The sequence below is a fragment of the Canis lupus genome, chromosome 28, assembly GCF_003254725.2.
Source record: "Canis lupus dingo isolate Sandy chromosome 28, ASM325472v2, whole genome shotgun sequence".
Lineage (NCBI taxonomy): Eukaryota > Metazoa > Chordata > Mammalia > Carnivora > Canidae > Canis > Canis lupus.
This window is the reverse complement of record NC_064270.1, coordinates 22,806,313-22,832,846: the sequence shown is the minus strand read 5'-3', so window position 1 is coordinate 22,832,846 and position 26,534 is coordinate 22,806,313. Positions and strand designations below refer to the sequence as shown.

General features: G+C 38.9%; 1 long non-coding RNA gene across 2 annotated transcripts in view; it reads right to left on the bottom strand.

The window, feature by feature from the left end:
• LOC112672335 (uncharacterized) overlaps positions 1 to 25,442 on the bottom strand; it is a 39,830-nt gene extending 14,388 nt beyond the window's left edge. The window contains exons 1-4 of one of the 2 annotated variants that reach the window (XR_007406711.1): positions 25,300 to 25,442; positions 7,722 to 7,866; positions 1,875 to 2,484; positions 1,671 to 1,792 (exon numbers count right to left, since the gene is read on the bottom strand). This is a non-coding gene — a long non-coding RNA (uncharacterized LOC112672335). The remainder of the gene's footprint in view (positions 1 to 1,670; positions 1,793 to 1,874; positions 2,485 to 7,721; positions 7,867 to 25,299) is intronic. The other variant, XR_004810127.2, reaches the window with a different exon arrangement.
• Between the last annotated feature and the right edge of the window lie 1,092 nt (positions 25,443 to 26,534).

Below are 26,534 nucleotides of genomic sequence, written 5' to 3'. Positions count from 1 at the left end.
ATATTTGTTTTAAATCGCTATCCTTCTTTCCCTTCCTCCTTCCCTTGCTCTCCATCTTACTCCTAGTTTAAATTTTAAGGAGTTTAAGGTCAATATGTTTGGGAAATTTTGTGAGAAACAAATATCATAAAAAAATGGGAATATTTGCAGGTTACAGAAATCTGCAAGTTGTTGTGGTGGTCTTCTCTTTTAGATGGCAAATGACTGACATATTACTTGTTAGTCATATGGTTGGATGTTAGTCTAAGCATTGCAGATTTTACCCTAGCTGCAACTGGTTTGGTAGAAAGTTAGCCCAGGTGGGTACTCACAGTCACTTTCGGGTCCTCTGTGGAGCCCCACAATCCCACATGTTTCCCTAAGAGAGGAAACTGCTTATCTAACTGGCCTTAGTAATTCCTGAAGTATGTTCCTCATTGACTTTTTGTTTTGTTGTCCAAGAAATAGTTACCAATTGATAAATAGGGAATTACACAGCATGCATTGCCTCATGCCTGGGGACACAGGGAGAGTAAATCCTTGCTTTCATAGAGCTACATTCTGGTAAGAAATAGAATGTACACCCATGTAAACAATCACACACAGAGATGATTTCAGATGATACAATGTGTCACAAAGAAACAAGGCAGAGCAATGGATGATTCTAGATGCCTGCCCACCAAGGCCTCTTTAAGGAGATGCCTTGTAAGTAGAAACAAGAGCAATGACAAGGAGATTTGTCACCTTACTGACTTTCAGTCCTCACTTCTCCTAGAGAAACAACAGACCCTGTGGAATAACACTCTCTAACCTGCTGTTTGTCTGCCATTCTTTTTCAACAAGCATTGACTGAGGACCTATCATAAATGATTTGTAGGAAGGAATAGTACTGCAATTGCTAAAATGCAGAATGTACAAAAGCATCACTTATTACACTGTGCAGGGTTTCCCTTCTAAAGCTTCTATCTTCCCAGTTAGGCTGGGGTCAACATGCAGACTCTTACGGCTGCACAAAAAAGTAACTGAAGAGCACTCTCTGAAGAAATATGCAAAGACTTCTCAGGGAGAGTGATATTTGCACTGGTTCATATAGGGAGAGTTGGAATTGCTTAAGCATAAAAGAGTAGAGCTTTCTAGCAAAGGAAGCAGCTTACTGCCCATGACTAGAGTCAAAGCAGCATTTCTGGAAGAAAAGAGAAGCTGAGGTAGAAAATGGGGGTGGGAAGACCACTTGATTTACAGCTACAAAGAGACTTGGATGCTTCATTAAGTCATTGAGACATGACTCAGTTGGAAGTGATGGGAGGATGCTAACCTGGAGCAAGACATGGCCTGATGATTGCACTAGAAAGATCATTATGGGTGCTTCTTGGAGAGAGATAGAATTCAACCAATCCAGGGGAGGGAAGGTCTGACTGGACCATCTCTTTGCTGGGCGACATTAAGCCCCAGCCTGGAAGATCTTACTTGATTGATTTGCTTTATGAACTGTATAAAAGACAACAGGCAGAGATGTTCAAGCAAGAGGGCTAAGTCATGGTCATCATGATTTGTTTTCAGAGAAGCCTACACAACTGACATACAGTTATTCCCTCATCATTCATCTTTCATTCAACCAATTGAATTCAATAAACACTTCCTATGATCCAAGTGCAGGATTTGGCATCGGGGTGTAAAGCATCAAACTTGACCTTGCCTGTCCTTTAGGAGCCTTTGGTCTTGAGAAGGTGGTGACTCCAACACAGCCTGGAAGAACAGCCTATCCAGTCCAGACAGGGAATCTCCTCAGAGGTGGTGTTGTCCGAGCAGAGACCTAAAGGATAAGGAGATTTTAGCCAGGTGAGAAGCAGGGAAGGATGCTCCAGGCAGAGGCTGCAGCACAATCTGGAGAATACCTCAGGGAGTTGGTGTGACTACCATGTAGGCTTCGGTACAAGGAAGGATCGAAGAAAAGCACAGCAAAGTAGATAAGGGACATTTTCTGAATTTCTATAAAATAACAGAGGGGAAAGGGAAGAATTCAAGCTGATTTTGGCAAGTTCATCATGTATTTTCCTATAGTCTGAATTTTCTTCTGCCTATCCCTGGACAAGCATGTGACAAAGTAGAAAATGGGAACTTTTAAAAAAGTCTTATTTTTTTTTAATACCAGATCGCTAAGTCAATATGTCTGGTTCCTGGTACAGGCTCTCTATTTTCTTTTCAGCACATTTGTCTTACAGTTCCAAATGTGTGGCTGGGGGATCTTACCCTTCTCTCTATCTATATCCATTCTCTTCAAGGCTGGCTGTTGCTCAACCAAACAGGCCTACTTTTCCAGGGGAAATTAAATTGATAGACTCTCTCATGTCCTGCAATCTCACCTGCCATAAATTCCAAGCACCAAAGAGAAAGTCCATCATTACCAAACAGAGGAGCTTCATTGCAGGCATTGTCAGGGTGTGGAGAGTACGCAAAAATTTGGGGAAGCATTGCAGGCCAATCAGGGCCTCCAAGAATTTACACCTGGTGGCAAATAGGATGACTATTAATATTCTTCCCCCTTCAGATATTACACAATGTGTTAAATTGTCAATTTATCCCCTTCTCTAAGAACGCTTATCACTGCATAGCTAAGAAAGCAAGCCAGGGGAATCTGAATAATCTGGAAAACTCTTTCCTCCCTGTACCCCACTGTCAGCATTCATTTTACAAATCAAGGACAGAGATGGAATCACTGATTTGCACCAAACGTATTTATAATCTCTGTCTCTGGACTGCCTGGGCAACTTGCAGGAAATAAACAGGGAGAAGATAAACTCTACATGAACCATCTTGATAATTGTGCCTTATTCTCTATATCCCAGAGTCTGGCACAGAGTCTGATTTATAGGAGCTGATTGTTTTTCATTAAGGGTCTTTTTAAGTGATGATAGCTGCATGGACAGGTAGGTGTGAATATAGGATTGAGACATAAATTACACCAATGGTTTTTAATTATTTTTAGACATAAAATTCTTTCTTTAAAAAAAGAGTAAATACTAGGAATCTCTGATTAAGTGAGGAGTGAGGCCCCGCATCACACAACACCCCTTTCCATCCATGTTCAGTTGATTCATGCTAAGTGCACATACACTTGGTTATGCTCATTGCTTTAGTATTGATGTTAATCTTTCCAGTTTTGCTTTTACCCACCTTTCTTGTCCCACTACTCAAATAAAATACAAAGGGTGGGTCATCAACAGCACTAAGTAGATTTCCAACAAGGGAGTGAAACACCTGTCTCTCTTTTAGAAATACCCTCAATCATATAGTGATGCCTCTGGAACAGAGCCTCCCCCTTACTTGGTATGACTTTGGATATGACTACATCCCTCCCCATCCCCACTGAGGAGAGAAAGGCTGACAATTTACTACTCTAACAATTTTCCTTGAGTCCTTCCCCTCATCCCACACTGCACTACCAGTTGTCAGATTTACATACATTTTTACAAAATGGGGGGAGATGACTAGGTGGTAGATATAATAGCAGAGCTATTAAAAACCCCAAGAGGCATTTGTCTTCCAAATGTTTTAGGCTCACTATAGAACTTGGGGAACAGAACTTTGTCCTTTTTTTAAGTACTGTCAGTTTCCAGACAATAGGAAAAGTACCAATTAGCATCCTGATATACAATGAATATACTCTTGGTGACTGCAAGAATTTTAAGAAGGTAGACGATACATGGCTCCTGACTTCAGACAGCTTCTAAGTCAGTTGGAAGTCAAGACACACATACATGTGTATATACATGCATGCACACATGCATGCACACAAATGTTAGTGAGACAAATCAATAGCATATGAGTTCTTAGGGAATACTGGAAGCATGAAATATGCCATCCATATTGTGGCTCTAAGGAAAAATGAACACTATGGATTGGGTTATCAGGAAAGGGTGGGTCTGAGACTATACTGTGAAGGGTCACTGCCAAGGTTAGGGTGTGGTGGCATAAGACAATGTGAACAGAGTATGTTTGGGTGGCAGATCTGCCATCTGGCTGGTCTGGAAGTACCACACAGGGGAGTCGTAGGCAGTCAAGTTTGGAAAGTCGTAGTGCCTGACTGTGGAGTCTGGACTCTATCCTCTAGGCAGTGGGAAAGCCATGTGGGTTCTTGAGCCGAAACAGGACAAGATGAAGACACTGAAAGAGGAAAGGGAGAAAGACAGCAAGTCCAAGTCTTTCCTCTAGTTCTATTTCAGAGTTAGGGATGCAGTTTCATCATTTCATCATTTAAGCAGTCTTGCAAAGAACATCCCTGATAAAAAATCTGGATGAGATAGTCACATGGGGCCAGATCAGAAAACGAGATGTCACAGGGCATTTGTAGATAACTGGCATGCACTCATGGGAGAGGCTGGCCTAGTTACATGGGCCAGAATGAGCCAAACTCCAACCCTCTCATTTCCTTTCTTTTTTGCACCTAAATCTGTATATACTTCCTCTCAGACCCTGCTCTCCATTACGTGCTCTAGATGACAGATGTCATGACTCAAATCAGGCTCCATTAATCACACCCAATGTTTTCCTCAGCACTTGCAAAGATGTTGGATGCCTGAGCCACGTGAAATAAAACTCTACATCGCTTTTCAGGGCCTGTCAGAGTGATGCAGTGATGAAAGAGTAACAGAGCACTAAGGGATGCAGGGATAAGGATGCTGTTGAGATGCACCTGACCATGGTCCATGGAGCTGCCATATGAAGTAACTAAGGCCCACAGTCTTATTAAGATGCTTGAAGTTCTTCTGTTCACATGTGATTCTGACTTTCTCATCTCTGGAGGCTCAGATGACCAGTGGCTGTGCCCTGTTGTTGGACTCTGGGATCTCATCCACTTTAGCACAGCTGTCTGCTTCTTAGAAGTCATAAGCAAGACAGAGAGACAGATGATGGTAATAAAGACCTTAGCCTCGAGCTGTCTGACTACTTGAGGGAAGAGGTTTTTTTCCTAGATTCCCTGGTCCCAGAAGTTAGGCCTGGGCTGTGGGCATAATGGTAGCCATCAGCTATGTAGGACACATGGTCTTGTTTCTTTATTTCTGAGGGCAGATTGGCTCTGAACTAGCAGATAAGGAGAAGATGTACCCTGACCTTTTGATAGAAGGAATTTCTTAATTCCTTAATTCCTTGAGTTGGGCTTCTGCTGTCAAGTGTCAAGAGAGGAATAGAGGGGCCATATCACTGATGGGCAATCCCTTAGGCTCATGCAGGAGATAGCTATTGCTGAAGGCTGGGACTCCAGCCTCGCTCAAGGTCCAACTAAGCTTTTCTGATTTGCTGGTATGTCTGTAGGAGTTCCTGAATACCAAATGGATGCAGCTGTGTGTGTGTGTGTGTGTGTGTGTGTGTGTGTGTGTGTATAACAGACCTACTTTCTGGTGAGACTCCTTTAAACACATGCTCCCTAATACACAAAAAACCCAGGTGTCTTTTTAAAAGTACATCCCGGGGATCCCTGGGTGGCGCAGCGGTTTGGCGCCTGCCTTTGGCCCAGGGCGGGATCCTGGAGACTCGGGATCGAATCCCACGTCGGGCTCCCAGTGCATGGAGCCTGCTTCTCCCTCTGCCTATGTCTCTGCTTCTCTCTCTCTCTCTGTGACTATCATAAAAAAAAAGGTACATCCCTTCTAAGACATACACTAAACACAAAAAGAAATGCTAAAAAACAAAAATCTAAATGTTAAACTGTTTATAGTAATCATATTGTAACAATGTTGTTGAAACTGTTCTTTTGAGATATTTATGTGTATGATGAGATAAAACAAATAAGTGATTTGTGATATTCTAATTCTCTTATTTCAGTTGTCCTTGGATAACTGGATTTTCAGAGTAGAAGAAAAACAGACAATTTTGGGGTAGAAAAAAATCTTAACAAAAACAGTATTGGTTTAAAGAAGTACTAGTATGAATTAAGACGTATTTTATTTTAAATCAAACAAACAAAACAGAACATATTTCTTAGTTATCTTCACTAAAGACTTAGAAAGGACTAGAAACATTGAGCTATTCTTGAAAGCAGAGACAGAGAAAAGGACCTGGGTTCAGCAGGATTTTTTTTTTTTTATATAGGGGAAGGAGGAGTGATCACAGGAAGCATCAGGGAAAGTACAAGAGGGAAGAAGCAAAAGCCAATCGAAGGGTATGTCATCAAGGCCACAGCAGTGGACAGTGGGGATTTGAATTTGTGCAGCCCTCTGAGGAGGGTACACAATGCCCCCCATCACCATACATGAGGCCAGGACATTATCTCCACTCCCATTTCCCATAGGATGAGCTGATAATTCCAGTCTTGATGACTCCCCACATTCAGAGAAGACTCTGGAGCAGAAAGGGGAAATACAGATGGCACACACCTGAGGAGTGGCACTTATGCTACCAGTGAAAGTCTCAGATCCCACAGAAATTCCACCACAGCTGCAGCTGAATCAGAGGTGGACAAGCAGATGAGACATAGGGCACCATGAGCCACTTTAAATTCATGTTGTAATACTTATAGATGAAATGCCATATGCCTGCCTGGGATTGGCTTCTAGGTAATAGGAGAGGGGCTACAAGAGGCAACAGATGAAATGAGTGTGGCCAGAAATTCATAATTGTTTAAGCTGAGTAAAGAGTAAATGGTCATTTGTTAAACTATTCTGTTTTTTGTAAATGTTTGACATTTGCCATAGCAGAAAGTTATATGGGGGGGGGGGGAGAAAGAAAAGAAAGAGGAAGGAAGGAAGGAAGGAAGGAAGGAAGGAAGGAAGGAAGGAAGGAAGGAAGGAAGGAAGGAAGGAAGGAAGGAAGGAAGAAAGGGAGGGAGGGAGGGAGTTGGGGGAGGGAAGATGGGGGGAGGGAAGCCACAAAAAAGATTGAGTGAAAGAGGAAAAACAAGAGCAAAGGTCCTAGAGTCAAAAATTCTGGCTCCACTGAATTAGGCAAGTCAAATAATCCTTTCAAGTCTTGGCTTTCTCATCTAAAATGGACCTGGTAGAAAAACAAAACTTCCTAGAGCAAATACATGCATAATGAACGTGAATCACTGTTCAGACAATGTCGTGCACAGTAAGTGCTCAATAAACATTACCTATTACCTTATTATTATGAAAACTCCATGCCTAGAGAGAATAGGAAGAGTAAGTACATCAATTCTAGTTGACCAGGGAGACTGTCAGGAGCAAAGTGATTGTGCAGTAATTCTGTAATTCTGGTCAGCTAACATACTTTGAAATGTTCAGAAGAAAAAAAGCCAGAAAACTGTGTTGTACGTGTGTCTCTTATAACTGAAGTAGGAGGCCTCAAGTGCCCACTACACTTCGGTGCTCCCCATGGGATGCACTGCTTCCCATGCAGTGCTCCCCATGGGATGCACTGAAAAGTGTGGGATGACACCTGCTTCTCCACTATCAGAAGAAAATAGTACCAGGGTAATCTCACTTAGAGGCTGAAGGGGAAGGGCATTGCATAGTGTCTGGCATGAAGTGCTCCTGAAATAGTGCTCATATTGTCGGGCACCTGGGTGGCTCAGCTATGTATCCAACTCTTGATTTGGGCTCAGGTGAGGATCTTAGGATCATGGGATTGAGCCTCACATCGCCTCCATGCTCAGCACAAAGTTCGCTTATCTCTCTCCCTCTGTTCCTCTCCCATTCATTCTCTCTCTCTCTCTCCAAATTAATTAATTAATTAATTAATTAATTTTAAAAAAAATTTTTTAAAAAGGAGAAATAAAGAAGCACTTTTGTGTTGGCTGCTGCTGTTGCTGCTGAGAACCATCTCCTCCTTTCTTGACATTGAGGCCACCATGAATCATTTGTCTCAAAATCTTAGAGATCATCCCCTCCTCATCGAATGCCTTCCATCCTCAAAGGGCCAGCACGAGAACTGAAAAAGTAAATGCAGAATCTTGTGAGATATTGAGAACTATAAAAATAGATCCTTTTATTGTGAAACCTTCACTAGCTAATGTTGTTCAGGAAGTGAAAGATTAAACTTTCTCATTCTTTGAGAGTTAACCGGAAGCCTCCTTATTTCCACACTTGTTAAAATCTTTATAATGTGTGTGCGTCAGCCAAACTTGCTGCTTTCAAAAGTTTAAACTTTGAAGGCTTTGATCACATGATGCCTCAGGATTGTCTTTCTGACCATATCTAGTTCTTTGCAAGAGGAACCAACATGAAAGTCACCTGACCTCAAAACACTCCTAAGGCTTCGTTGTGACCAATCAATAATAATTTTCTCCTTGTCATTTGCCTCCTGCGTATGAAAAATTGAATGCCAGAAAAGTTTTGCTACTTAGAGATTCTAACTAATTAAATTTTTATTACATTTTACTGGCTTATGTGAATCTGATGTTAATATAAAAACCCCCATCAGTCAAGTTCATATCCAACCATTTTACAGTTTCAAATGGATATGTTAGAAATGGTGCCTGATTTACATTTATTGACTAAATCTTGTCACTTTTATTGAGCTATTTTGAATTTTTTTCTAAAATTGGAGAAAAGTATTCTTAATATAAAAGTTCTTAAGCTCTCTTGGGCCACAACCCCCTTTAAGAAGCTAAAGAAAACCATGGACCTTCATACTTGGAAAATGTATACATCACCCAGAGAGCATCCACAGGCTCATAAGGATTCCAGGGACCCCAAGTTAATAGCTGCCAGCTTATATTTTGTTCATTGTCAAATGGTTAAGCCCTTCATAAGAGAGTGGTCCTGGATGCTTACATGGTACAAGTAAAAAATAGTTATTCTGAGGTCTATAAATCTCACATGAAAATCATTCTTATTGAATTCAGGCTAATTGAATTTTTTTAAGCTATCAAAATTTTGCTGAGAGGTCCCTTATTAATTAGCTAAAGATAAGCTCTTCCTTCCTCTCAGTGGGCCACATTGGAAAATGTCCCTCTCTCTCTCCATGAAAAACATGACACACTGGTATCTGTCACCTCTGCCCACACTCAGCTGCTCTTCCAGCCACCATGGGAGCTTCCTGGTATACTCTGGAGGGAATATGTTTCACATCACAGTCTAATAGAAACTTCAGAATAGAGGAAAAAATCGATTCCTAGATGAAGAGGCACTTAACAGAAAAAAAAAAAAAAAAAGAATGAGAACTTCCAGAAGAGGAAGGACATCATAGGCAGCATGGAGTTTGCCCCTACATTTTTGAAAACATTCATATCTAGCTGGATCTTTGTATTCAAGAGACTTAATTTCTACTTTTAAAAATGGATGAAAAGCACATTTCACTAACTCTTTCAGATGGTCCCTGAACATTGGGGATTTATGAAACAGATGGGAAGCTTTAAAGCCAAGTCCCCTTAGCTCTTTTCCTCTTTATTAGCCTATAACCTGTCTAGATGAAATATAGTGACACTGTCTCATTCTCTTTCCCCCAATTTAAATTCTAGCTATATATCAAAATTGCTGATTGATCTTAAAAAAACTGTAATTCTTCTAAGTTTCCATTTCTTCATTGTTAAGATGAGGACATGAATACTGACTTGACATGAAGTTTCTGGGCAAATAAATTACATTTGTAAGGCACTCATCACTTTACTAACATGAAGTAGCAAAATATCATTTGAAGGTAGACACAGGTCAAAGAGAGGTACTATAAATCTAAAGTAACCATTGAAATAAACAACAACAAACCATGCTGGCCTGAGATTTTCACACATACTTTAAGATTTGCTAATTTTCAGAGAATTTGAAAACAACAAAATATGCTAAGTATTCCACCGACCAGATTATAAACTTTGCAATGATGTGTCAGAGGACACATTGGACGTTGTTAGTATCTCTAGTCACCAACATATATATAAATTACCACTTTCTCATGGAACCAGAAACTTAGGATAAACCAGTGATTTTTTAAATTTCCTAGTTAATACTCAGATATATATAAGAGAATCCAAATCCTTCCATATACAAATAATTAAACTATGAGAGATGTCAGAATCTTTCATCTTCTGAGCTATACTTCTCATTGTCAGAGAAAGATGTTACAGATAAATAAGGGAGAAAAGAGGACGAACCATCTGGTGGTACTTGATTAGTCAAACATCAGTATGAACTCACATCTAGCTTAATATATATACAGATAGACATACACAGAAACAATTATAGATATGTGTATATACACAGGTTACTATACATATATCAGTTTCTAAGGTTTGTTGTTGAGAGACCCTAGGAGCAGGACACCCTGATGGCAACAAGTACATCTGTGCCAAGATCTTGGTTTCTAATATCACTCTCCAATAAAAGAAACCAGGGCTCCTTGGAGAAATGAATTATTCTAAGATTGGGATAGAGAAAATACAACATGAACGTGGAGCATCTTATAGTGCCAGAGAGCAAGGAAATGTTTAAAAAAAACAAAAAGAATAGGGACTTATCAAAAAAGGATGGGATCTTATCAAAGGGACATAGGAACCAGCCTGGAAGAGCTTCCCATGGCTAAAGCTGGAATAATTTAAGCAACAAAATGAATACCATAGTATTGAATAATAACTCAAAGTATAAAATAAATATATACACATTCATGTTAATATAAATAATAAAAATAACTGAATAAATGAATAAGATATCTTCATCTTTTTATAGAAGATATTTCCCTATCTAGAAAGTGAAGTTTAATTCTCTAACTGAACTTAGTGACTGACTTACAAAGAACAGAATATGGAAAGGAAAAAATAGTAACTTTCAATGGAGAGTCCTGAAAAACCACTATAGTCACTAAGTACTGCCATCATCAGTAATAAGTCATGTTGTTAGCATGTACCCCCTGGTATAATGTGATAAGAACACTTCACTTCTGTGGTATTTTACCCAAAATTTCATAATCGCAGTATATGGATGAGTAAAACATCAGAGAAAACCAAATGGAGGGATATCCTACAAAATGCCTAACCAGTTACTCCTCAAAAATGTCCAGGTTGTAAAAAACAAAAAAGACTGAGAAACTAGTAAGGATCAGAGGAAGTTAGAGAGATACGCAACATAAGTGCAAATAAATGCAACATGGTGTCCTTGATGGGATCCTGAAATAGAAAAAAAAGGCATTAGTAGTACAACTGATGAAATCCACATAAAATTTGTGGAGTTTAGTTTAAAAATAGTGTATCCATAATTATCTCTTGGTTTTGGTGAATCAAACCAGTTTTTTTTTTTAAGAGATTACATTAGGAAAAATAAGGTGATGGATATTTATAGGAACTCTCTATTCTCTTTGCAATTTTTCTACAAATCTGAAATCATTTCAAAAGAGAAGTTTATTTTCAAAAAATTTCTATCCTCTCATTAAATTGGTTAAAAGTCTTCAAAGAGTGACAGAAGGTTGTCATCATGACACTGCTCGACTGGACAAATGAATGCTGAGATTTGTTCTGGCCTGTGGCGTTGAGAATGCCATTCTGTGTAGGAGATGGTAAGTCAGTTGTTCTCTTCTCCCTAGCCCGAGGAAGACCAAAAACTGCATCTGCCCTTACAGTGGTTCTGGACACTCTCAGAGAAGAGTCAAAGACCTTCAGAGAAGAAAGAAGATCGTGGTCTGGAACAGCATGGATGGGATGTGTCATGATCTCTCATGACAATTCAGCAGCCTGGTGGACCACAGCACAGGGTAGCTTAGATGTTGGCAGGTGGGGAGGTAAGCTCTCTGCTTAGTGAATTCTGTTTAAGCAATCTGAGCCACCGTGCAGCTTGATATTGTAAATGCACCAAGAATTTTTTTTAAAGTCTTAGATGTACTAAAATGTATGTCATCCTTCCCAAGAGGCAGAATCACAAGCTTATCCAATTTGCCAGCTGACAATTTGGCCATCTCACTGTCTGTGTCTCAAAACCAATTCAAACAGACGTATTGCTCATCCTGAGTGATGCTGGATGGACATACCTGTCAGCAGCCAGGCTGTTCTACTGCTCTCACTGGGCAAGCTCTTCTGTTTCATTTTTTAACATTTTAAGAGATGAGCCTACCTTCAAAGGATGTGAGATGTCCAATCAGCTTCAAATTATGCTGTCTGGAAATGTCACCAAACTCACACAAGCTCCAAGAATTAATTCATGACAAGCTTGAAAGAATGCCCAGCACTCATCCCTGTAATTCATCACCATACCCACCAGCATATCTCTTCCATAACTCCCGTAAATGCCTCTTCTCCATCACAGCAACCCCTACTCCATGTAAAAGACCTCAGCAGTTCATGAAACATTATTTGATCAAATGAATTCTGTTTAACTTCTGTAGAAAAAAACAAGCCCCTCCGACAAGTGAACTCCAATTTCTAAAACCTACAGCTAAGGAGGAATCAGAGATTGTTTCCTAGCAAGGCAAGTTTTACAAAAGCCCTCAGAGGACGTCTACCTTCTACCCTTGCTGATGCCACCTGCCTTCTTGGATGTCTGGGTGTGGCTCTCTCCAGATACCCATCCCTGGTGTCCCACTGCCCCACTGATACCGGTTTGTCATAGATTCACCACTCTTTTCGTGACTGGGTGGCCCCATACCCTGTGCCTACCCACAAGACTAGCCTCTGCATCAGGGGCTACCACATAAAATAGAAGTAAAGTTGGGGTGGAGGAGGAATCCTCATCCTTTGCTTGGGTTTGCTTAACTATCATCACAAGTGTATATAGGAAAATGCTCAGTTCTGATATGTGTTGAGGAGGAGTTTTTGTTTTATGCAAAAGAAATGCTCTGTATTTACCATGACTCTGTGTGGCTTCAGATTTATCTAGTATGACAGAGCCTTTACCTCAGTTGGCATTGACCCGATTTAAAAGAAGCTCATGTTCTTGGCAGACAAGACTGTTGTATCTGAAAACAGGGATGGAGAGTTGGCAACAAGACTAGACAGTATGGTAAGAAGTAGGAGAACAACCTTGCCCTAGACTCCCCAAGAAAGTGGGGTAAGTAACTAGAATCTGCTTTCCCTGGCAACAGGTACTGACAGTGATGCTCATCCAGAGGGTATCATGGAATAAAGACACATTTCATGTTAGTCTGGTCAGAGTCACAAGAAAGGGTAGTGAATCTAAGACAATGTATTAGGGGTATCAGGTGGGGTATTGTGGACAGAGGTAAGATATCCAGGGTTGCTACACTGAGATGCTGTAGGTAGGGTGCAGCAGATAGATACTCATCAGAATACATGGAGCAATTGCTCCAGAAATAGGCTGCAAAGCATCATCCATTCTGATAATTCTAGTTTTGTTGGTGTGTGTCATTCCATTTGTTGTCTTTGTTTTAGAGTGATTATACTCTGTGAATATTTAGCTATTTTTGGCTGACAGCTCATGTCTCCTGGGACAACTTCTTTGTCCAGTAATGTGTAGAAGGGAATGGCTGAAGTTCAAGCCCTAGTCTATGAAGTGAAAGAGAGCAGAGAAGGCAGCTCCAAGCACTGGAGAATCATTGCAGGCCCCTTGGTTTGCTGCCTTTCCATCAAGCAGTTCCTCTGATCATAGGTTCATTTGTAAACTCAGTAAAGATAAATTGGTAGAAGGTTTATCATTCAATGTCAGCCCGCTTGCCAGGGTGGCAAGAGGAGGAGGAGGTAGAGAGACTGTCAATGGAAGACAGCCAGCTCACAACTTTTCTCCATCTCTTCGCCCCAGAAAGCCTTTTGTGATGCCTTGCTATTGTCCCACTGTTGACAACAGTGACTGTCAATGTTATCAACAGGTGACTAAGAAAGCAGTAGGCTATGGCTGCCTCAAAATAATCTGGGAGAGAGGCAAGATCAAGCACAGAATTCAAAAGCTTTTTTTTTCCAATAGCCTTCTCTGCTGCCTCTAGCTGCTGTCTGCCCCACAGTACAGATATCTCCCTATATCTTCCAATCAACAATAGAAACACATGCACGTGCACACACACGCACGCACACACCTGTGCATGCATACATCTGTGATATTTTTGTCAGTTCCTCTTAGTCATGTTTTCTTCTTGCTTCTACAATTTTGCCAAAGTTGTGTTTCCTCCGGGTTTGTCATATCATTATGTAAATTCAAGTTTTATTTCAAGGAAGTTTCTTGAATTGCATCTTTAAATATTTGTTCTGGCAATTATTTCCTTCTTATTCCTTGGAGAAACAACAATCGTACATATGTTGGATTTAATTTGCCTGTCCACTATCTATCATTCTCTCTCTAACTTGCTTTCATCCTCTCTCTATTTCAACTTAATGTTGTTTACTTTCCTTATTTCTACTACTTATGTCCTTTATCATGCTTTCAGGACAGTCTATTCTCTTGTGAATTTTCTAATTTTTTCTTTATTTCTGTGATGAGTTATGTTTTCTCTCCCTCGCATACACATGTATACTTCTTTTCTGAGTTTTAACAACACCTGTTTTTCTCTTTCTCTTGAAAATCACAAATTTTCAGTCACAATTTTTACCAGCTCTAAAGTAACATTTTTCTGATTTTTACCATAGTTTTTCCTAATTTTTCCTTTTTATTGTTTCCTTGTAGTATCTTACATAGATTGGGGATTTATTTCTTTTTTATTATATATCTCTAAAGAAGGTAAGGCTTCTCTGGACCAACTATTGGCTCTCTATGCTTCAATATTTTTCACTAGTAAAATGAAGATAAAACAAAGTAATGTACTTATTAGAGTTTGTCCTCATACAGATGTCAGTATTTATAATCTCATTTGTTATTTAGATTTTCTCCCTACTTCCACTCCTCTCCTTAGATCTAAATGCTAAATTCATAAAAAGAATTCACAAAGGAAGATCTAGTGGAAATTCTAGCTTATTTAGGACCAATGCGACAGGATCTTTATACCAAATCTGATACTTTGCCCTGCTTTATGGCACATAATTTCTTTTGCTCTGAATGAGAAAATGGCTCCCAAACTGTGCTTCATGCAACATAGTCTTCCATGAGATTTGAATAGATACATCACCAAGAGGACATACTGATGGCAAATAAGCACATGGAAAGATGTTCAATATGATTGGCCATTAAGGAAATGGAAATGAAAATCACAGAATACCTCTTCTCACTTATAAGGAGTGTTTTTAAAAAATTGACAATGCCAAGTTCTGGAGAGGATGTGGAGCAGCTGAAATGCTCATAAATTGCTCTACCAAATATTGCATAGCCACTCTAATAAATAATTTGGCAGTTTCTTATAAAGTAAAGCATACACTTACCATATGAACTAGAAATCCCATTGTTACTTTTCTCCCTAGAGAAGTAAAAAGTTATATTCACACAAAAACCTGTGCATAAATGTTTACAGAAGTTGCATTCATAATTGCCAAACCAGAAACAACCTAAATGTCCTTTGGTATAGGTCAATGGATAAAATAACTCTGGCATATTCATAAAATGAATATTACTCAAATGAGAAAGAATATACATACAACAATATGGATGAATATTCAAAGCACTTTGCCAAATGAAAGAAACCAATTTCAAAAGATGACATACTGTATGATTCTACTTATACAATATTTTGTAAATAGCAAAATGACAGGGAAAGAGAAGAAAGTGGTTTCCAGGAGTTAGTGTTAGCAACTACATACATAAGGGGTAGCAGAAGGGAAGTTTGGGGGGTGATAGAACTCTTCTGTATCTTAATTATAGTGGTGGTTAGATGGATCCACACATGTGTCAACATTCATAGAACTACACACCAAAATAACGTTAACTTTATAGTATGTTAACTTGAAAAAAAAAGAATACCAGTCAGAGAAAGCTATAGTTAGATATTATCCTTTATGTGCATTCACCATATAATCTTAAATACATGCACATATTTTATTTGTTTTATTTTTAACTGACCAGTAATATTATACTTTGAGATTTTTATAGGATCCCCTTCTCTCAGCACTAGAAGTTCTTGAGTACATTGGATCAGGGTGTTCTCCTTTAAAGATCTTTTTTGTTACATAATTGTATTCTATTTGGAGTTAGGTAAATACACCAAAACCAGAAAGAATCAAAACTCCCAATGGGTAGGAGCAATATGAGAGCTTCCACAGCAATGTATTATGAGCCTTTCTGAGAGACATAGTAGACACTGTTGATGGCATACTCAGCATCCTATCTTCACTTCTGCCTTCATAGAATCCTAATTTTGCTTAGGCAACTATTCAAAACTTTTTCAAAACCCTGTTAGAGGGTCTGTAAGCAAAAAACTTCATACATTTAAGTTGACTTCTAAAATTTGTCAATATATGTTTAAATAGCAACAAAGAATGAATATTCTAGCAGTTGCAAATATTGACATCTTCAAATAAAACCATCAGATGCCTTTTAAAAATCCACTTGATGGGATTTAATACTACAGAGATTTGGGCCTCATCATCAACTATTTACAAAAATACCTGAACAATCTCATTTTATATAATAGGCAGAAATCTTATACCATTGATTTATTTCTTTGAAATCATTTTTCCTTTCCACTTCCACCAAAGAACTTTTTCCTAATATATTCATTTGGAGATCTTTTTTAATGCTTATAACGTTGATCTTTTCCTATAACATGGCCTAATAAATGAGTTCTAGTCTTCTAGACTTTTATTTCAGACTGGTATCATCATAAGTTTACAGCAGACACAAAATAAAATGTTTGCTGATCATTCTTTCAATATTAATATAGTATTTACCAGAATGTAAACACATTCCCATTTTAAGAGTCAGGAATAGGTCAACCAGTCCCAGAGCAACTATATCTAAGAATCTCGTCAGCAATGAGAAAGCAACTCCCAGGTGATGAGCTGAAGATAGGATAAACCCAGGTAATTCTTACAACATGGAAACTCATGGGGCTTTAGGTAATAAAGAATATAAATCCAAACACTTAAGAAAGAAATCATAACAATCAAATGCAAACATTTTTGAGTAGAAAAATTTTTCCCAATTTGTTTTCTGAGGCCAGAGAAACCCTGATAACCTGACAAAGACAGAACAAGAAAGGAAAATCATAGGCAAATATCACTCATAAATATAGGCATAAAAATTCTAAACAAAAAATATGAACAAATTGACTCAAGCAATTTATAAAAATATAATACATAGGAGGGGAATTTTCTGACAAAAAATATTAACAAGAGAAAAGCATACAAATCTTAAACGTTAAACATTTTATATGGCAGCAAGATAGGATGGGTGTCCTTCACAGAAAGAAAAGAAAACCCTCTAGGCTGAAGCCTTTTATACCATTCTAACAAAGGACAATAAATTTGTAAAGAGGTAACAAGACAAAGGGGCTTCTGGACTTTTTAGGGGTGGTAAATTGTGAGAAGGTAAACTTATGAAGACACTACTGGTAGATCAAGTTATTTAGTGAGACTATGTAAACTATTCTTGATGCCAACTCATCTCAGATGATAAGCTATTCTTCCCTTCCTGGTACTGGAAAGGTGGGGGCGGGGGAGGAACCTTTCCAAGGGAAATTGATACCATGCTTTTCAAGCAGATGGGGGAGAGCAGGGGACTCACTCTGTGTTTGCTTTTTTCCAATTGTCCTCAGCTTAAAATGATCCTTCTGCAACGTGGCACATTTTGGGAAGTCATATTCTGATCCCCAACAAATACATCATGATCAAATGGGCTCATCATAGGAATGCAAGGTTGCTTTAATACTTGAGAATCAATCAACAGGGATCCCTGGGTGGCGCGGCAGTTTAGCGCCTGCCTTTGGCCCAGGGCGCGATCCTGGAGACCCGGGATCGAATCCCACGTCGGGCTCCCAGTGCATGGAGCCTGCTTCTCCCTCTGCCTATGTCTCTGCCTCTCTCTCTCTCTCTCTCTCTCTCTCTCTCTCTGTGTGACTATCATAAATAAAAATTTAAAAAAAAGAAAATCAATCAACATAAATAACCACATTTGCATAATAAAGGAGAAAACTATATGATCTTCTCAACAGAGGCAGAAATGGCCTTTGATAAAATTCAACATCTGTTCAGGATTAAGGATAAAAGCTTACATACAGCAAATTGGAAATAGAAAGAAAGTTAATTAATCTGGTAAAAGGTATCTACAAATATCTATAGTCACTATACTCAGTAGTGAATTAAGGAAGTACCTCTCCTAGAGGTCAAGAACAAGAAAAGGGTGTCTACTATTTCTACATCTCTTGATATTGTACAAAAGGTTCCTAAGCAATACTATGAAACAGGAAAGATAAAGATACAAAGATTAGAAAGTTAGAAGAAACATTGCTGTTACTTACATACGGTATGATTATACACATCAAAAACTGCTATCATTAATAAGTAGATTTATCAGGGCTGCTGAATTCAAGGTCAGTAACAAAAGTGAATGTGTGTGTGTGTGTGTGTGTGTATGTGTGTACATGCTCCAAATAATTAGAAAATATTTTAAAGTATACTTTACAACAGTAGTTAAAAACATCAAATACATATGAATAGACCTAATTATAATGGGAAAACCCTCTGGAGGAAAAGTAACAAATAGTGTTGATACAAATTGAAAAATATCTAAATAAGTGGGAAAATATTCCATATTAGAGGATTTAAATTCTCAATATGGATTGGAAGATGTCAATTCTCTCCATGTTGATGTGTAGATAAAATGTAATCTCAATCAAAAGCCCATCAGAATGTGAGTGTGTTTGTGTGTGTAAATTGAAGAGCTGATTCTAAAATGTGGTCTATGTATACAATGGAATATTACTCAGCCATTAGAAACGACAAATACCCACCATTTGCTTCGACGTGGATGGAACTGAAGGGTATTATGCTGAGTGAAATAAGTCAATCAGAGAAGGACAAACATTATATGGTCTCATTCATTTGGGGAATATAAAAATTAGTGAAAGGGAATAAAGGGAAAGGAGAGAAAATGAATTAAAATATCAGTGAGGGTGACAAAACATGAGAGACACCTAACTCTGGGAAATGAACAAGGGGTAGTGGAAAGGGAGGTGGGTGGGGGGTTGGGGTGACTGGGTGATGGGCACTGAGGGGGGGCACTTGGCGGGATGAGCACTGGGTGTTATGCTATATGTTGGCAAATTGAACTCCAATAAAAGAAATTTTTTTAATAAAATAAAATAAAATGTTTATGTTTAAATGCAAAGGAAAATGAAAACAATCTTGAAGAACAAAGTTGGAGGACTTCCATTCCCAAACATTCCATTCTTCTATAAAGCTAGAGTAATTAAGACAATGTCATACTGGTATAAGAACAGAAAAGAATAGAAAGTCCAGAACTAGATCCACATATATATGGTCACCTAATTTAAGAACAAAGCATCACTGCATATATACATACTGTGATTCCATTTATAAAAATTACAAGAACAAAAAAATTGCAAGAACAGGAAAAATTAATCTTTGATGATAGAAGTCAGAATAGTGGTTACTTCTTGGAGGAGAGGTAAGGCTGAAAAGAGGGATGAGGGAATCATCTGCATGCTAACATAGAATGCTAACATTCTATGTCTCTTTCTGGATTATGGCTACATAGGTCTATATATATTTAAAATCTTGTAAGCTATATGCTTAATATTTGTGTACTTACCATGTATGTTTGTAATACAATAAAATATTAAGAATATAAGCCAAAATCTGACTCCATTTTTCGATATTTGACCGCTGATAGCTTGTAAACCTCACCACTTTATCTTCCCCTTCTGCTCCACATGCTCTATACCCGGCCAAGCTGATAAGAAAGTTTGGGTGTTCCCTACTTTGGCCCTGAAGGGAGAATCAAGCCACCCAAGGCTTTGCCCACACTTGGAGATCCTTATCCATTCCCACCCCCTAACCACATAAGAAACTCCAGCCAGTCTCCTTTCCCGGTTCTCTAAAGGAGAGACAACCTGCTGAGAGCTCTCCTGCTATTCCTAAAAAGTCTCTTTATGTGAATAATAAAACTTTTCATAACCTCTTGATATGTGTATGGCATTATCAGTCTCAATATCCAAAACCAAATTTTGACTTGGAAAATTCATCCTCCTTCTACAAATGACCACAACAGAGGGAAGTGATTTTGCTTCGGTTTTCTGCTGCATCCTCAGCTATTATAACAAGGCCTTGCATATAGTTTCTCCACAAATACGTGTTGAATAAATTGCTACTTGGTAACCACAAGGTTAGAAAGCCAAAAAAATTGAATTGGTAGAAGGATAGATGAGAGGATGTCAGTAGAAATCTCAATGTGTGTCTCTAAACAAAAAAAAAAAATAATAATAATAATTATATATATATATATATATATATATATATATATATTCTCAAATCAGGCATGTACCTTGTGAGGTACCAACTATAGTAAAACTATATCCATGTCAACATAAATCTACTCAGAGTTATGAAAAAAGAAGCCAGCTGATAAATGAGTAAAAATTGCACAAGTACTGGGGTAAAAAAAAAAAAAAAAAATGTCAAGAATTTCACTTCTCATTACCTGAAACAGACGGCAAATAGGTCTCCTTGGAAATACTCCACCCTCTGGGGAGCACAGTATGGATATTGCTTTAAAAATTTTTTTAAAAATAAAACAAAAAAATCTAAAACCACTGCTTCTCTGTAGCCATATTTTATAAAACAGGACTGCAACCCAAGAATACCTCTGATTGGAAATAACTTGTCAGAAAGAAGGGGCTCCTCTCGGCTCCTCAAGCACAAGTAGTCTAGAGTCAAGCTTCTCTGGAGAAGATTCTTTGGTGGGCTTCAGGTTTCAGCAACACAGCTTTCCCTCTGCATTTCCTTACATATGGTTGAAGCCCCAATATAAGTAACCCTTTGTCTTAGAAGAGTTTAGCCTTTCCCTACGTGTCAGGTAGCATCTCTGTAATTTCAAGTGTATATCTGATGTGCTGGGAACGCCCAGCCCAACTGGGATATTCCATTAGGGAATGTCCAGAGCCTCAAGGGTCTAGCTGGTTGTGAGCAGAGAAGGAAGTCTTGTTAACTGATTCCGTGTCTGGGTCTTTGTCGTTCTACATAAGAAGTAAAGTCTGTGCCTATGGAATGAAAATGCTCAAAGTCACTGGGAGGTGTTCTTTGGACGTGCATCAAATGAGGTCCACAGTGACAGCTCCCAAGTATCATATTTGACCAGTAATTTGGCCAAGTGCAGAAGTACAAGCTCTTTTTCACAGGCAAGAAATTAACGTAATAATTTTTAGAACCATAAGAAGGAAGGAGTTCTACTTTTGGTCCCCAACTCAAGCTGAAAGAAAAAGTAAAAAGAACTACTTGAAAAGAATGGAGGATCATCCAGGAAGAAGGCCACACATAGGCTTCCAAAATGCAAGTCATTCTCCTTGCAGCTTTAAATTTTTACCATTTTATGTTGCAGGATGAAATGAAAATCTACAGATGCTAGCCTTGAATGTGACTAAGATGCAGGATTTGGGGGAGGGCATTATGCAAATAAGGCTATACCAAAATTGTGCTTTCCAAAAATAAATAAAACAAAAGCATTTCCAAGGATCCTGTCAGTTAATAGCCACTAATGAAAGCTCAGGGTGCTGTCAGGGCCACTTTGGAAATGGGGCTTCTGAGATACAAGGTTACTAGCAGTGTTCCTGTTCTTTGAAAGGGGTTGCAATTATCTGAACTAATGTTTTCTTCATTAACTCTTAACTACCCCACCCCCGAAAACGAGGGTTGGATCTTAATTGTTAGCATTCACTAAGCACTTAGAGAGTTATTTTATTTTTTTAATATTTTATTTATTTATTCATGATAGACACAGAGAGAGAGAGAGGCAGAGACACAGGCAGAGGGAGAAGCAGGCTCCACGCAGGGAGCCCGACTAGGACCTCGATCCTGGGACTCCAGGACCACACCCTGGGCCAAAGGCAGGCGCTAAACGGCTGAGCCACCCAGGGATCCCCTTAAAGAGTTATTTTAGTCACTGTGTTCAATGTTTTATATGCTTTACCTTAGCTAAATCTTACAACCAATCTATGAAGTTGAAACAGAGGTGCTGAGAGGTTAAGTGACCTAGTTGATAAGGTGTAAAGCTGAGATTTGAACACAGAATCCACCCTCTGAGTGGATCCACCACTCATTCTGCCTCTGTTGGCACAATGTATATTGGAACTCAGTTGAAAAGGTGGGAAAATTCAGTCCATAATTACCTAAGCATGAACAACTACATTTTGCATCTCATTTCAGCATGTCATGTAACCCTCCTTGGGCCTGTTCCCCTTGCCCATAGTGAAGGTCAGTACTGTGTGACCTGTGGAGAAAGGTGAAGATGACCTGAAGCTTCAGCCTGGAAACATGCCCTGAACGATTAGCAGTGTCTAAGGGTATAGGTTGGAATGACAGTAGCATATTTGCCAAGAATGTGCCATCCTTGATCTAATCTAACCCCATTGTTCTACAAATAATAGAATAAAGGCCCAAAGAGGGAAAATGAACTGCTTAAGGCCACATGCTAAACCCAATCAGAGCTCAGGTTTTCTTAATTCTAAATTTTCCACTTTTTCCATACAGTCCTGCAGCCTTCTGCTTGTGAAGCAATATCCTAAGCCCCCTTCTCTGTTTAACAGTATTGTTGTGAATAGCCAATGTGATAATGCTCATGAAATGTCATTGAAATCCATAAAAAGCCTGATTTTCTACAGGGATTTATAAAGATTAGCAGCAAAATCCAGTCATTCCTTACCTGCAAGTTTTATCTTTTTGGAAAGGTTCTTTTTTTTTAAGCTTCCATTTATTTATTCATGAGAGACACAGAGAAAGAGAGGCAGAGACACGGGCAGAGGGAGAAGCAGGATCCATGCAGGGGGTCCGATGTGGGACTCCATCCCAGGATCACGACCTGAGCCAAAGGCAGACACTCAAACACTCAGACACTCAGGCGCTCCAGGAAAGATTCTTTTTCAAGGGGATTACACAGAACATTTCTTCCAGCAAAACTTCCTAGGCCTTTATCACCACAGAAATCTTTGCTAATTATTCTTACTGGGGCACCACTTAAGAATCATGTGAACACTTACATGCCCACTTAGCAATGGCTGCCTAGTGGCCAAAAGTATTTGGTGCAGCTACCCAAGGCACCTAAAATTACCCCCAGGAAACAGTTTTAACACTAGAAAAATCATCTTCACTCATGTAACTATCTAGCAATTTGAGGAAAGAAATCCATCAACTCTTCAGGGTACCATGATCATTTTGTAATTTACCATTTGGGGCAATAGCTAGCATGCGAATGTACCAAAAATGAGCCTAATTTTGTTTTGTGCCCCTTCTTTCACTGCATCATCTATAAGTCCAAATTGGCAAAAGCATCATCTTAATGCAAGCATTGCTAAGAAAAGAACAGATGGACAGAACAAAGAAGAGAGAGACAGATGTACCTTTGGATGGAAGTTAGGTGTGGAACTTCACGCCACCAAAAATAAATGGTAATTTTGACACCAAAATTAGTCATTTAGAAGGGCATCCAAGGAATATTCAATGAACTCAAAACTTTCACAGATGTTGGAGAAATTGCTCACATAGAACTCTCTTCCTTCACACATTTAGCTTGGATCTGCTATAAATATTAAAGGACTTTTATCTGGTTTTCTGCTTCGCTAGCTGAGCAGACCAACAACGACACGGAAGTCTTACTTTTTTGTTCAAGACAGACGTTGATAGCTCAGAGAGGTTAGTTTTGTGACTGATGCAAGATCTTACATACAATAGGTGTTCACTAATTATTTGTATGATATAAATTAACAGTGACTCCATATTTAGCACACTAAGTCCCTAACACACTATCTAAGTGCTTTCCACACTATCTTAACTCATCAACAGTACCTATTCCACAGGTAGTTGCAAAGATTACCTTCACTTTACAGAGAGCAAAATGAGGTAACTGAGCCCAGATCACAGTGCTGGTAAGTCATGAAGCCAGGACTCCAAACTAGCCTCTCTGGTTTCAGGACATCCTAAGCACCACGTTGTATTTTATGAGTTTGATAACATCTGATATTCTGGTCATTGAGTATTTGGAGAAGATTGCATGTGAATTGCATTCAATCATGAGATATGACGATCTGATGTAACATGAGCAGTGTACAATGTGTTTTAGATTTGACCTTTGAAGCCAGCTTTACAAAGGATTACACTGTTCTTGAAATGTCATTTCTGATCAGTTATTTAGATGTCACATGAGGGCTTGTGCTTCTCATATCCCTCTGCCCTTTTGGATTGTTTGCTATTCAGTTTACAAACTGGAAAATAGATCAGTGAGGGGAGGGGAGGATGAAATAGGAGAGAAGATTGGATATAGAGGTTTGGTAAACAGCATTGCTACATATACTTACCCCACAACCACGAAAGCATGCCCTAATATATTATATGGAGGGGGAAAAAAAAAGCTCTAAATCAGCTTTCTCTGGTAAGTTTCTTCATCATTAACATGAAGATAACAAGGAGAAATGCTGAAGGAGCCTTCCTTTGAAAAATTTGTTCCCTGGGCAACATTCATTCATCTCCTACCCTTTGATCTATCTGCAAATCCTCGGTGCAATCTGCTTCCTGCGTCAGAACTCAATATAGGCTATCATCCCATCATGGACAGATTAAAGCTTCACTGAAAAATAACTGTGGAGATGAGAAGACATTTCCTTGGTTCTTATTCCAGGTTTTGGGTCCCTCATCAGAGAACTGCATGGGCTTTGCCAAGATAAACAATAAAAAAGCATTAACCTGGCCAAGAAAGTTGTCTTTGGAATGAGAGGAGAGTTTTCTGTATGCACTGTGCTCTACTCTGTTCCAGTGTTTGCTCACCTTCTGAGATCTGGTAATCTCAAACTGTAGAGAATCCAGCACTGCATAGTGGTTTGGGTAACCAGCCACTGCCCAGATCTACTCATTCATACCAAGGCAGGGAGTTTCCCTCCATTTCATCAAAAATCAGTACACTAATTTAGTATAATGACAGTTTTGGTGGTTGGAGACATTGAGAGAAAAGCCATCTACTTCTCAGTCATGTTCAGATTAGGTCAACCCGTGAATATTTTTACCAGAGATTGAGAATGGTGGAATAAAAGGTGTCAATTGCTCAACAGTCAATTCATGATAACAAAAGTTTATATACTTCAAATTAATAGGTATCAAGGATGTTTGGTCCAGTATCATAGCTAGAAATCAAGGGCCCCATGACCAACTCAATACTGGGGATACCTGATCCAAGATGTTTTTAAAAAGAGTCCATTAGAATTAACAATACCATATTCTCCAAATGCTTTTGTGTGGCATAAATCCTGAGGATCATGTTGACAACTCTTTGTTAGGGACTATATAAAAGCTATTTCTGTCTCCATAGGATTTTGACATGGCCTCTGTTCAAGAAGAGAAGAGAAAAAAAATACCTTGTACATGTGGATTCCAAACCTTTTCAGTGCCACCATTGATCAAGCTAAAACAGATCAGCAGAAATCTTAGGAGCCACTCCTGAAGTTCTTGGACATCTATTACCAAGCTGGGGCTGCTGGCCAACAAGGGCCTCAACAGTATAGCTGAAAATGAATACAATTTAAAGATTATGATGAATATTTATCCAAGCAGGTGATGTTGAGCTTCACACTTGCAACATGTTCCCCCTATAAGCATCCAAGACTCCAAGCATCAAAGACTCATTAACTACTTATTCCAAAATCAAATGCTATTTCATCTCCACCCAAGACCAATCTTAAAATGGCATGCCTAATCATCACCATCACCTTTGGGAAACACTTCTGTTTCTTCAACCTTTACCTGATCAAGCCTGGGGTTTAGTCATGAAGGCCTAAGAATGCTTGGATGAGATGCTCAAACATATGGCACAGCTAATAAGAGCTCCGGCAGTATAGTACAAGGGAGCCACCTCCACTTTATTGGAATTCTTCAACTTGCTATGGGTAAGCAAGAGAGTTTGAAAAAGTATCACTCTCAGGTGAATTGAAGCATCTCTTAAAGGGGAGACCCATGGTCCTTACAATGAAACAAAGATGATGCAATGTTTCAGGCAGAGAGGGATTTCCACTATATAAACCCCATAAAATTCATTGTTGAGATCACTCCATTTACAGAAGGTCAGGGTTCCCTCCCAAGTTCCTCTGAATAGAATCTAAATTGGTCCCTACCTTTGGACTTAAAGCAGTTGGATCTCCTTCATGCAGTCTCACCAAAATTGGGGTAAATTAGCACATATGACTCAGAATTTTCCAATTTCACCTTTCTTTTCTTTTCTTTTTTTTTTTTTTTTTTTTTTTTTTTTTTTTTTTTTTTGGTTTATTATCTAACCAGATGTGAAGAAAAGGGCTGGAAGCCTCTACTTGTCTCAGAGATGACACTTCACTTTTCTGCCTTCCTTCTTGCTCCACTAAAGCATTTCCAAGCAAAATTTCCACCTTTCAAGCCTTAGCTGGAAACCAGCAACCAAATGTCTTTGGGGGATATCAAATACTGGAGTTTGGCAAAAACCTTTTGCACGTCTGGTCAATTTGTTTTGTTTTGGAAGGACATTTAATCGATATCTGTCTGATTCACTTACACATGTATCATCCAAAAGTCATTTTGAAAGAACCATTTCACTCCCAGGAAACTTTTATACATCTGTTTCTGG